This window comes from Staurois parvus, unplaced genomic scaffold (assembly GCF_062004578.1).
Source record: "Staurois parvus isolate SC_StPar_1 unplaced genomic scaffold, SC_StPar_1.0 ptg000172l, whole genome shotgun sequence".
NCBI lineage: Eukaryota > Metazoa > Chordata > Amphibia > Anura > Ranidae > Staurois > Staurois parvus.
In genome coordinates this window covers 947,314-961,018 of record NW_028317968.1, presented here as the reverse complement: position 1 = coordinate 961,018, position 13,705 = coordinate 947,314, and positions in this window count along the sequence as shown.

Here is a 13,705-nt window from a genome sequence, read left to right as displayed (position 1 = left end):
GAAGGAGAAATCTCTTTATGAAGTTAATTAAAGGACTGCTGGATTTCTTATGCCTGGTACACACTATCAGGTTTTTTTTTTCATTCAACCCAGCGAGCTGAACAAAAAAAGAACTGAAGAGCTCAGGAGGAGCTTGCTGTGATAACTATCCAATGTTAGTGCAGCAATCTCCCTACTAAGCTATTGTGCTGACAGGGGGTCTGCCCCCTGCCAGAACACACCAGTCAGTGCTCGCAGCCATTGGCTGCCAGCATTGATTGGATGCTGATCGGATGTTGGTTTTCCAGCATGCCCCTTCGACAGAAGCCAGCTTTTAGCCAACTTCTTTCGGACAGGCTGGTGCATACATGGACCGAAGGTAGGCTGGTTTGTGTTGAGATGGCCAATACTAGCCAATATTCAACCCGTGTGTACGGAGCCCTATTGTTTGTATTTGGCGTAATGGCTAATTTTTATGTGCAGAACCTTCAGAAACCAGATTTTGTCTAAAAAAGGCAACATTACCAGGAGCAAAAATGTAGAGAGAGTAATTTTCTTTTCCATTAACAAAAACAAGCATTGTTAATCACTATCAGTTTGCATACTGATATCTGTGTTGTACTCCTCCTCTTTGGGAGAAAGACATGCAAATTGATCCCTTAAGTAGCATGGTAGACCAACATTTCTATCTCGGGGCTGGGTTTTTGGCATTAACAATATATATGTGACTTTTCTATGAGCAAATGCATCAAATCAAAATTAAGACCAAAACTTTGATGCATTTGCTCATAGAAAAGTCACATATATATTGTTTAGCTGGCCTTCAAGGGTGAAGGTAGATCACTTTTCTGGGAGATTATAGGTTTAAGTGTTGTGATATATAAGTATATATGGGTTTTTGGCATACTGTGGGGGAAAAAAAAGTTGAGAGCCAGTAAACTTGATCTTTTTACAATTTTTTGCTTATTAAAGAGGAACGTCAGTCCAGTTTTTATTGGCTCTGCCCACCTAATTCCAGTGCCACCATCATAGAGTGTGCATAGATGTGCTGAAGGGCTCTGCCTGGCTTTTGTGCCATACATTTAGGAGATTTCCTGTGCATGTGCAAAAAAAGGCTATGGTTCAGGCCTTCCATAATAGCTGTCTTTGAGCATGTGCAGGCGAAAGCTGCAGATGTGCATATGTGCTGGGGAAGCTCATGTGTGTGCATATGTGCTGCATGGCTCAGTGGGAAACCCTGTGTAGAGATGTGCTGGTTGCTTTAAATTTTAAACAGCAGTTGCAAAGCGTTTTTTTCTTTTCCCTCTTTGTGAGTGACAGACAGGAAAAGCAGGACTGTGCTCTGATTGGTTGTTGCTACAGCTGAGAAGGATCCACCCATAGCAGCACTGTTGCAGCTGGACTTATGATTGGCTGTGGAGGAAAGGAGAGAGGAAGAAGGAAGAAGAAGCACATGTGGGGAGGCAGACATTTTCAGTGGCCCGCATGGAGCAAGGGTTCCTGGTGTAAAATCACAGAGTCTCACTTTCTGTGCTGCTAGAGCCCATGGACTGGGCTGGGAGTGAGTAGCAGAGGAATTGTTGCAGAAGGACAGTGTGCAAATCAAGGATTGTCCTGCCTGGCACTCAGGATTACAGCCACTAAAGTGCATGTGTCTCTCAAAGTCTAGAGCTGCTGAAAGAGAGAGGATTTCTACTGCTGTCTAATGCTATCTAGAGGACAATCAGGAAACAGTGAGTACTCTGTGATGAAAGGGAATTTTGATATTGCTTCATTTGCTGTTTATCTCTGGAGAATGGTCATGAAAAAGCCTGCTCTCTAATTCTCAGAGTGACACAGATCTTGGAAAGCCCAAGCTGCTCAGAATTAGCTATTCCTGCTGCTGATTGATGAGAGAACTCTGTCACTGTATATGACTGGTTTGTCTCCTCAAGACTTGTGCTGTGGCTGAAGAGTTTGTTTAGTTCCAAGTCCCCACAGAAGCTTGATGCTTTGAATGTACTGAGCAAGTGCCAGTATATCAGGATTTCACCTGTATGGTAAAGATTTGTTGAAGTATTGTTTTCTTCTATTGCAATGTTCACTGGAAGATTCTGCTTAAAGGAGACTGTGCTATCCTGCTACCCCTGGATTGCAAATACTCTCCCATGCAGAGAGTGAGCACTCTTCCATTGATTAAAAGGCCCCAACGTTGAGAGACTTTAAGTTTTATTCCACTGGCCAGTGGTTAGGTAGGATATTTCTGCTCTAGATAGTACTACTATAGCAAATGTCAATAAGCTGCTAAATCTCATTAACAGTTATTGTTTCATGTGTCAATGTCCCCCTAGTCAGTGTGATACTAGTCAGTTTTGGAGTCTTTGGCGAGTGAATTGTGACTTCTTACTAACTGTGTTATGCAAAGTGGTATCTGTGTTTTATGTACATTACCTGTGTTAAATCAGCTAGTTCTTTTTCAGGGTTTGTTTCCTTCAATAAAAACCATATAAAATATTTTCAGAGTGCTGGAGTGTTCTGGGTATAATCGGGGGTGTCACCAGATTCAGGTGAGAGCTGAACCTATATATCTAGCCAAGTTCCACCCAAGGGTGTGCTACACCTGCAAACCATCTGCACACGCACAAAATATGGGAGGGGACAGGGAGGCAGAAATGCCCTTTTTCAAACATTTTTTGTCATGTGCTGACAACTGTCTTCCAGTTATGCTCCTGCAGTGTCACCTTTTCACATGCACTCCTGATGGAGACTACAATCCCTGTGCTGACCTGCATTGCACAAGTCAAGTCCACTGTCACCAATATGGGAAAGCCCACCCTGAATAATGATATAGTCCTGGAGCTCATGCATGTAGACTGCAAACAGGCTGCAGAAGATCAGCAGCTACTGAGATGCAAAAAAGAATGAATATTTTTGTTTTATAAAGACAACAGAAACTTGGAAATTGTTTGATATTCAATGCATTAGCCAACTAAATGTCAACTGGTTAGATTTTACATCTATGTGAAACCTTGTGCTGGTGGTGCTGTCTCTTGGCATTGAATGCAAGAGATGTAAGTGGAACTGTGATTGCTGCACGCATGCTTTGGTTTGCGTTTGGTTTGGAATTTCACCTCATCCAGTCTCTTTGTGGTTAGATGTGTTTGTTCATTGTTCAGTTTAAAACGAAGTACACCTTTCTGCAACCTGAATGCATGCTCCCAACTCATTTACATCATTCTGTCTTAAGCCATTCAGGAGAACTGAAAACCCACAGGGGAAACTCATGTGAGTGAAATAGTATCCAGGATCTCAGTTCCAGCATTCTTACTTTACAGCATCATTAATGTGCTGCTAAACTTAGGAAACCACAATTCCAGTAAGCTTTGTGGGTTTTTCCAAATGGCTGGAATGAGATAAGTAGGATTAACAGTGGCTGAGAGGATGGTTATATGGCTCAGCCCTGATCAATAAACCAGTAACTCATATCCAAGATCTTTGAAGAAATTAAAGCTATTGTTCATGCAGCTGTTAATGATCCCATTGGGATACACAATGTTAACTTAAGCTAGCATTGCCCGTCTAATGGAACTGAAACATGAACAAGTTCAGTAGCATTATATCTAGTGTTTGTTTACTACAAAAATAAAGAAATCAGCTTTAACCACTTGCCTTCCTGAGGATTTACCCCCCTTAATGACCAGGCCTCTTTTTGCTACTCGGCGCTGCACTAATTCAACTGATAATTGCGCGGTTATGCAATGCTGCACCCAAACGAAATTTACATCCTTTTTTCACACAAATAGAGCTTTCTTTCGGTGGTATTGGATCACCTGTGCGCTTTTTATTTTTCACGCTATAAACAAAAAAATACCAAAAATTTTGAGGAAAAACAATATTTTTTATTTTCAGCTATAAAATATATATAGTAAACTCAAAGTTAGTTATAAATTTAGGCCAAAATGTATTCTGCTACATGTTTTTGGTAAAAAAAATCCCAATAAGTGTATATCGATTGCTTTGTGCGAAAGTTATAGCGTCTACAAACTATGGTATAGATACTGCAATTTATGCCATTTTTTTGCTATACAGCGCTGCGCTAGTTTAACAGACAATTGCGCAGTCATGCAATATGGTACATAAATGAAATTTATGTCCTTTTTTTCACACAAATAGAGATTTCTTTTGGTGGTATTTGATCACCTGTGCACTATTTATTTTTGGTGCTATAAACAGAAAATGTTTTGAAGAAAAAAACATTTTTTGGAAAAAAAACTGTATTTTCTCATTTCGGTCATAAATATATCCAAAAAAACCTAAAATTTTGTCATAAATGTAGGCCAAAATGTATTCTGCTACATGTTTTTGGTTAAAAAAATCCCAGTAAGTGTATATTTATTGCTTTGTGTGAAATTATAGCTACAAACTATGGTATGGATAATGGAATTTACACAGCTTTTACTTTCTGACTGCCCATCACATTTCTTGAGGTGCTAAAATACCAGGATAGTACAAACACCCCCAAATGACCCCTTTTCGGAAAGTAGACACCCTAAGCTAACAGAGATCAGGCCTGATTCTGCGAACACTGCGGTTTTGTGTGCAATGTATCAAGTGACAATGACCTACTGACATTGCACTTGCTGGGAGAAAAGGGGGGGTAAGCATAGGGGCTAAACGCAGATGCTGGCAGGTGCTGGGGCTGATCCCGCTAACGCTGCATTTTTGGGGACGCTGTACTAATGTGAACGCTGGTATAGTGCTGATCTGATCAAAGATATTGATCTGTTCAGACACTATACTAGCAATGGAGGTTTACTGTGCAAGAGCGTGTTCCTGGCAATCAAGGGGTTAAATGTGATGACTGGTGTACTGCAGCTGTGCTCTGTGTCACTGTTTGCCGGCAATCACTGGGACTCGGCAGGTAATCACCGGCCAGGACCCGGTGATTAACACCTGCGGCCACAATCGGCGGTGTGGGTAGGGCGGTCGAGCGCCTAGCGCACGCCCCCTACCTGTTTTGCTAAATGACGTTTTAAAACGTCGTTTAGCACAGCGGTGCTGCCCTGCCGCAGTATATACACTGCGGCTGGTAGGCAAGTGGTTAATAAGTAACACAGAGTAAATTATTAGCTTCAATTATATTCCGAAATAGCAACCAAACCCTAAAGTGATATTTGAGTGTTTGGTAACTCCTTATGCAATTGCACCTAATGTAGTTGTTAGGGGACTACTTACCTACTACACTTTATATCACACATTATATTGATTTGTTGACCCCCCAGATTTTCAGAACACGAGACATTGTAATAACATCTGTTTTCAATACATGCATTGCTCACTATCATGAGTGTCTCAGAAATGCTGTGTACTCTGCCAAACCATCATAGTTGACCAACTGTCTAACTCCGAACAGGCACACACAATGTATAATTTAAATAACTGGCACTCACAAATTCACAAATAACATGTGAAACTTGTTCACTTCTGTTTGCATATATATATATATATATATATATATATATATATATATATATACTGTATATACACCAGAAATTGAAGTGTTAATAGTTTATGTCAGGGGTCTCCAAACTTTTCAAACAAAAGGTTTACTGTCCTTTATACTTTAAGGGGGCCGGATTGGGGCCAGTAGGGGTAGAAAATGTCCTGGGCCCAGTGAGAATAAATATTTCCTCAGGATTAGTGGTCAGTAAGCGGAGGAGTAGTTCCCCGTTATTGGTATCAGTGGGAGGTATAGTACCCCACTACTTGTATCAATGGAGGAAATAGTGCCCCATTGTTGGTGTCAGTGGGAGAAATCATGCTCCATCATTAGTATCACTGGCAGGAATTATGCCCTACTGCTGGTGTCAGTGGGAGGAATAGTGCCTCATGTTATTGGGAGGAATAATGCCCCAAGGGCTAGATAAAGGCTAGGAAAGGGCCGCATCTGGCTCTCAGGCCACAGTTTGGAAACCACTGGTTCATGTTTAACAATGAATAATATAGAAAGTAAATGAACAGAAGAAAAATCCAAATCAAATGAATACTTGGCATGACCACCTTTTCCTTCAAAACAACATCAACTCTTCAATTCTAGTAGGTACACTTGCTCAGTTTTTGAGGGACCTCGGCAGGTAGGTTGTTCCAACCATCTTAGAGAACTAATTACAGATCTTCTGAGGATGTAGGCTGCCTCAAATCATGCTGTCTCTTCATGTAATCCCAGACAGACTCTATGATGTTGAGATCAGAGGTCTGTGGGGGTATGATGTTTAGATCAGGGCTCTGTGGGGGCCAAACCATCAGTTCCAGGACTCCTTGTTCTTCTTTATGCTGAAGATAGTTCTGAGTGACATTGGCTGTGTGTTTGGGGTCATTGTCCTGCTGCAGAATAAATTTGGGGCCAATCACATGCCTCCCTGATGGTATGGCATAATGGATAAATACCTGCTTGTATTTCTCAGAATGAAGGACACCACTAATCCTGACCAAATCTCCAACTCCATTTGCAGAAATGCAGCCCCAGACATGCAAGGAACCTCCACCATGCTTTACTGTTGCCTGCAGACACTCATTATTTTATCGCTTTCCAGCCCTTTGGTGAACAATCTGCCTCCTGCTACAGCCAAATATTCCAAATTTCACCTCATCAGCACCTGCGGCCATTTTTCTGAACCCCAGTTCCTACTTTTTCGTGCATAGTTGAGTCACTTAGCCTTTTTTCCACATCGTAGTTATGGATTGTTGGCCACAACTCTTCAATGAAGACTATTTCTGGCCAGACTTATCTGGACAGTAGATGGGTGTACCTGGGTCCCTCTGGTTTCTGCCAGTTCTGTGCTAATGGCACTGCTGGACATCTTCCGATGCCAAAGTGAAGTAAGCATGATGTGTTTTTCATCTGCTGCAGTAAGTTTCCTTGGCCGACAACTGCATCTGCGGTCCTCAATGTTGCCTGTTTCTTTGTGGGTCTTCAAAAGAGCTTGAACAGCACATTAACCCCAGTCTGCTTTGAAATCTTTGCTGGGAGAGACCTTGATGATGCAGTATAACTACCTAGTATTTTTTTGCTATGCATAGTCTTGCCATGGTGTATGAGCTGTGACATGAAACTGTCTTCCACAACCTCACCTTATTAGCAGAGTTTGGCAGTTCCTTACCTAGTTTTGAGTCTCCTAAACAGATGTTTTTGTTTTAGTCAATGACTGTGTTTCCACCTACATATGAAATTGATGGTCATTAGCACCTGCTTGGTATAATTGGTTAATCATACACCTGACTCTAATGCTACAAAATCCCTGACTTCGTGCAAGTTTACAAAGTGTGCAAGTCTAAGGTTACTTTCACACTGAGGAGTTTTAGAAGTGTTTTTGTGTTAAAAAAAAAAAGCGCTTGAAAAGTTCAATAAAAACGCTTCCCTATGTATGTGAATGTATATCTACAGTTGTGTTCAAAATAATAGCATTCAGACATCACTAACCTGATCAATCACTGTTTTTGGTAGAAATTATATTTCTACATGGCAAAAAAGTTACTAGCAGGTGTAGTAGAGTAATAGAAATCCAACAGACCCAACAGTCATGACATGCATGCTGCTGATTCTGTGTAATTGAATCACTAATTGAAAGGGGCATGTTCAAAATAATAGCAGTGTGGAGTTCTATTAGTGAGGTCATTCATTCTTTGAAAAACAGGTGGCAATTATTGCCCTTATTTAAGGAAGGAAGGCAGCAAATGTTGTACATGCTGGTTACAGTGCGTTTCTCTCTGAAATTCTGAGGAAAATGGGTCGTTCCAGACATTGTTCAGAAGAACAGCGTACCTTGATTAAAAAGTTGATTGGAGAGGGGAAAACATATAAAGAAGTGCAGAAAATGTTAGGCTGCTCAGCTAAAATGATTGCAAATGCTTTAAAATGGCAACCAAAACCTGAAAGACGTGGAAGAAAGCGAAAAACTACCATTCGAATGGATAGAAAAATAGCCAAAATGGCAAGGACTCAGCCAACAATCAGCTTCAGGAAGATCAAAGAAGGTCTATAGTTGCCTGTGAGTACTGTTACAATTAGAAGATGCCTATGTGAAGCCAAACTATCTGCAAGAAGCCCCCGCAAAGTCCCACTGTTGAAAAAAAGACGTGCTGAAGAGGTTTCAATTTGCCAAAGAGCACATTGACTGGCCTAAAGAGAAATGGCGCAACATTTTGTGGACTGATGAAAGTAAGATTGTTCTTTTTGGGTCTAGTGGCTGGAGACAGTTTGTCAGACGACCCCCAAACACTGAATTCAAACCACAGTACACTGTGAAGACAGTGAAGCATGGTTGCGCAAGCATCATGATATGGGGATGTTTCTCATACTACGGTGTTGGGCCTATTTATCACATACCAGCAATCATGGATCAGTTTGAATACATCAGAATACTTGAAGAGGTCATGCTGCCTTATGCTGAAGAGGAAATGCCCTTGAAATGGGTGTTCCAACAAGACAACGACCCCAAACACACCAGTAAACATGCAACATCTTGGTTCCAGACCAACAAGATTGACGTTATGGAGTGGCCAGCCCAATCCCCAGATCTTAATCTAATAGAAAACTTGTGGGGTGACATCAAAAATGCAGTTTCTGATGCAAAACCAAGAAATAGAGAAGAACTGTGGAATGTAGTCCAATCATCCTGGGCTGGAATACCTGTTCACAGGTGCCAGAAGTTGGTTGACTCCATGCAACACAGATGTACAGCAGTTCTCAGAAACAGTGCTTATACAACTAAATATTAATGAAGTGATTCAAAGGAAAGCAAAATCTTCAAACATTTTTCAGTTTATATAGTGAATGTTTGAGTTTGTAAAGAATACAAACACTGCTATTTTTTTGAACAGTCTAATATTCACTTTTCTTCAATTTTTTTAGAACAATACAAACTTGATATATTTTTCTTCATGTTTTGATTTGGAATAGAATGTGTAGTGTTCCCAATGCATTTGTGTGTATGGAAATAAAAGCTATTATTTTGAACACAACTGTATGTATGTTTTCACACTGAGGTGTTGCGCTTGCGGTGCGCTGTAAAAACTCCTGCTTGCAGCATCTTCGGGACATGTTTGGAGAGTAAAAAAAAAGCCAAAAAAACACTTCTTCCCATTGAAATTAATGGAAAATGCCTGAAAAATACCTTAAAAATGCCTGCAAAGGACCTCAAAAACACCTGAAAGAGCCTCAAAAATGCCTCTGAGAAGCGTTTTTGGTGCAGTTTTTGAGTCACGTGTCCTTTAAAAATGCTCAGAAAGCGCAGCAAAAGTGCGTTAAAAATTCCTATGAGTTTTTGCTGTGTTTTTAGGGCAGATCAGTGTGAAAGTAGATGCTGATTCAAATATTGATTCGATTTTGATTTTTGTTTGCTGACTTTTCATTTTGTAAATTGCTAAAAATAAACAAATAAAATATATATATTTTTAAAGCATTCTTACTTTACAGCATTTTTTCACACTCGCCTACAAATTTTATATATTGTACAAGATGCAAGGGATGGGTCCTGGATGGGTGCTATGTGGTGCTGATATTTGGGTTATGGTCCCTTTAAGGGAAAAAGGTGTGTGTTCTCAGGGGTCTCACCCATCATGTTTGAGGTTTTGCAGGGAAGCCATGTAGAGGAGAGGACTGCCTCGTAGTTCTCTTTGTATTAACAGAGGTGTACTCGGGAACCCAGAATTTTGGAGGTTCGGAGTGACATTTGGGTGAGAAAGAACCTCCAGTCCTGACTACTGGAACTCCAGTCCCTAAGGGCATTAACATCTTCCAGGATGCAGCACAAAAACAGGAAGCTCTGAGTGTCAGGTGGCGAGAGTAGGAGTTTTGAGAGAGAGACCTGTTGGAGTGCTGCACGTGTACTGATAGCTGCCAAACAGCTTCCTTTCTCCCCAGGAGTTCAAGTTTGATGTAGAGCACAGATCCGGGAGACAGCATCAAAATGCCAATGCCTTCTCCTGAGTGCATTGTCTGATGTCAAATGGTGCCTCCAACACCTCCACCTTGAGGCTGGGGGGGATATATACAGGACACCAGGGATGGGTCCTGGATGGGTGCTATGTGGCACTAATATTTGGGTTATGGTTTCTTTAAGGGAAAAAAGGTGTGTGTACTCAGGGGTTTCACCCATCATGGGTGATATATTCCAAGGTAGCCATGTAGAGGAGAAGACTGACTCGCAGTTCTCTCTGTATTAGCAGAGATGTGTTCAGGAACCCAGAATTTTGGAGGTTCAGAGTGACATTCGGGTGGAAAAAGAACCTCCACTCTTGACTACGGGAACTCCAGTCCCTAAGGCAGGGGTGTCAAACTGGCGGCCCTCCAGCTGTTGCAAAACTACAAGTCCCATCATGGGCCACCAGTTTGACACCCATGCCCTAAGGGCATAAGCAGCCTCCAGAATGCAGCACAAAAACATGAAGTTCTGAATGTCAGGTGGAGAGAGTAGGAGTTTTGAGAGAGAGACCTGTTAGAGTGCTGCACGTGTGCTGGGAGCTGCCAATCAGCCAGAGTTGGACTTGGCAAACCTTGGGGTAAATCCCATCTATGAACTTTGTTTCTTTATGTTTACTTTATGCTGAAGATAAGCTGACTTTTCTGCTATATTTTCTGGAGATAAGTGAATTTCATGTTGCTGTTTGGCTTGCATTCAAAGACCAATAAACACTTTTATGTTTAAAATAAACAGCTTTGCACATGATCCTGTGGAGCTATACCCCTGACCAGGGGCGGACTGACAACTCATGGGTCCCCCGGGCAATAGGGGATCATGGGGCCCCTGTGTCCTTGCCCAAACTCCAAAAAGCCTATGAAAGAGATACCAGGGGCATCTCATGGGGCCCCCTACTGACCCCGGGCCCTCGGGCAGTGCCCGAGTTTCCAAATGGTCAGTCCGCCCCTGCCTCTGACTATCACAATACACACACACACACGCTTTCCATAATATGTGTATGTTGTGTTTATAAATATATCAAATATACTATACATGTAAAACTTACATTCTGGGTATCTTCACAAAATGATATAATAAAATGTATGCAGTGTTTTTACTCTTCACAGTCTAGCTGTGGGTCTTCTGTTACATAAATGTACCTAGATCAGGCATGTGATCACCTGATCATGTGGCTATATATGTGGGTTGGATAAAAGCTGCAATATACAGTCAGGTTCATAAATATTGAGACATCGACACAATTCTAACATTTTTGGCTCTATACACCACCACAATGGAATTGAAATGAAACGAACAAGATGTGCTTTAACTGCAGACTGTCAGCTTTAATTTGAGGGTATTTACATCCAAATCAGGTGAAAGGTGTAGGAATTACAACAGTTTGTATATGTGCCTCCCACTTGTTAAGGGACCAAAAGTAATGGGACAGAATAATAATCATAAATCAAACTTTCACTTTTTAATACTTGGTTGCAAATCCTTTGCAGTCAATTACAGCCTGAAGTCTGGAACGCATAGACATCACCAGATACTGGGTTTCATCCCTGGTGATGCTCTGCCAGGCCTCTACTGCAACTGTCTTCAGTTCCTGCTTGTTCTTGGGGCATTTTCCCTTCAGTTTTGTCTTCAGCAAGTGAAATGCATGCTCAATTGGATTCAGGTCAGGTGACTGACTTGGCCATTGCATAACATTTCACTTCTTTCCCTTAAAAAAACTCTTTGGTTGCTTTTGCAGTATGCTTTGGGTCATTGTCCATCTGCACTGTGAAGCGGCGTCCAATGAATTCTGAAGCATTTGGCTGAATATGAGCAGATAATATTGCCCGAAACACTTCAGAATTCATTCTGCTGCTTTTGTCAGCAGTCACATCATCAATAAATACAAGAGAACCAATTCCATTGGCAGCCATACATGCCCACGCCATGACACTACCACCACCATGCTTCACTGATGAGGTGGTATGCTTAGGATCATGAGCAGTTCCTTTCCTTCTCCATACTCTCCTCTTCCCATCACTCTGGTACAACTTGATCTTGGTCTCATCTGTCCATAGGATGTTGTTCCAGAACTGTGAAGGCTTTTTTAGATGTCGTTTGGCAAACTCTAATCTGGCCTTCCTGTTTTTGAGGCTCACCAATGGTTTACATCTTGTGGTGAACCCTCTGTATTCACTCTGGTGAAGTCTTCTCTTGATTGTTGACTTTGACACACCTACACCTACCTCCTGGAGAGTGTTCTTGATCTGGCCAACTGTTGTGAAGGGTGTTTTCTTCAGCAGGGAAAGAATTCTTCGGTCATCCACCACAGTTGTTTTCCGTGGTCTTCCGGGTCTTTTGGTGTTGCTGAGCTCACCGGTGCGTTCCTTCTTTTTAAGAATGTTCCAAACAGTTGTTTTGGCCACGCCTAATGTTTTTGCTATCTCTCTGATGGGTTTGTTTTTAGTGATAGTGACAGCTCTTTGGATCTCATCTTGAAAGTTGACAGCAACAGATTCCAAATGCAAATAGCACACTTGAAATGAACTCTGGACCTTTTATCTGCTCATTGTAATTGGGATAATGAGGGAATAACACACACCTGGCCATGGAACAGCTGAAAAGCCAATTGTCCCATTACATTTGGTCCCTTAACAACTGGGAGGCACATATGCAAACTGTTGTAATTCCTACACCGTTCACCTGATTTGGATGTAAATACCCTCAAATTAAAGCTGACAGTCTGCAGTTAAAGAACATCTTGTTCGTTTCATTTGAAATCCATTGTGGTGGTGTATAGAGCCAAAAATGTTAGAATTGTGTTGATGTCCCAATATTTATGGACCTGACTGTAGCTATACATACAGTTCTGTTCAAAATAATCGCAGTCCAATATCACTAACCAGATCAATCACTGTTTTTGATATAAATTATATTTCTACATGGCAAATTATTTACTAGTAGGTGTAGTAGAGTAATAGAAAACCAAAAGACCCAACAGTCATGACATGCATGCTGCTGATTCTGTGTGACTGAATCCTTAATTGAAAGGGGCACATTCAAAATATTAGCAGTGTGGAGTTCAATTGGTGAGGTCATTCAGTCTGCGAAAAAACAGGTGGCCCTTGTTTAAAGACAAAGGCAGCAAATGTTGTACATGCTGGGTATAGTGCATTTCTCTCTAAAATGGGTCGTTCCAATCACTGTTCAGAAGAGCAGAGTAGTTTGGTTAAAAAGTTGATTGGAGAAGGAAAAACCTATAAAGTGCAGAAATGTATAAAATCTTAAACTGAAAAAAATTGTAATGCTATATTTAAATAGGGCTGATGCTGCTACATGGAGTATAATAGGTCTCCACCTCTAAGAACCCCTGTTCTGATGGTTGAAATGCATAGAAGGCCACATTCTGATTGCAGGAAGGGATTACCAGCATTCCTGGAAATCCCTTTGAAGAAGTTGTCCTTGATAAATACTTCTGTTTGCTTTATTTCACATACTTACATAAAATCTTAAGTGGATGTGATTTGTTATGTATTGGACACTGGCGATTTGGGTCCTCAGTTCTCTTGTTTTGATCAGTCTTTTCAAGAACTTTAGCAGGTGCAGGTAGAACATTAGTCCTTTTCACTAACGCTGGACCTCTACGGTCTCTGTACGACATACATATGTTCGTAGGTCTTGGAGAGAGTGTACTGAGAAGGTTACAGTCCCCATATGAGAAACTTGGGTCCTTCTTAGTGTCTGCAGTTCCTTTGATGAACTCGCAGAAGTAGAACTTGCAGAAGGTCAGC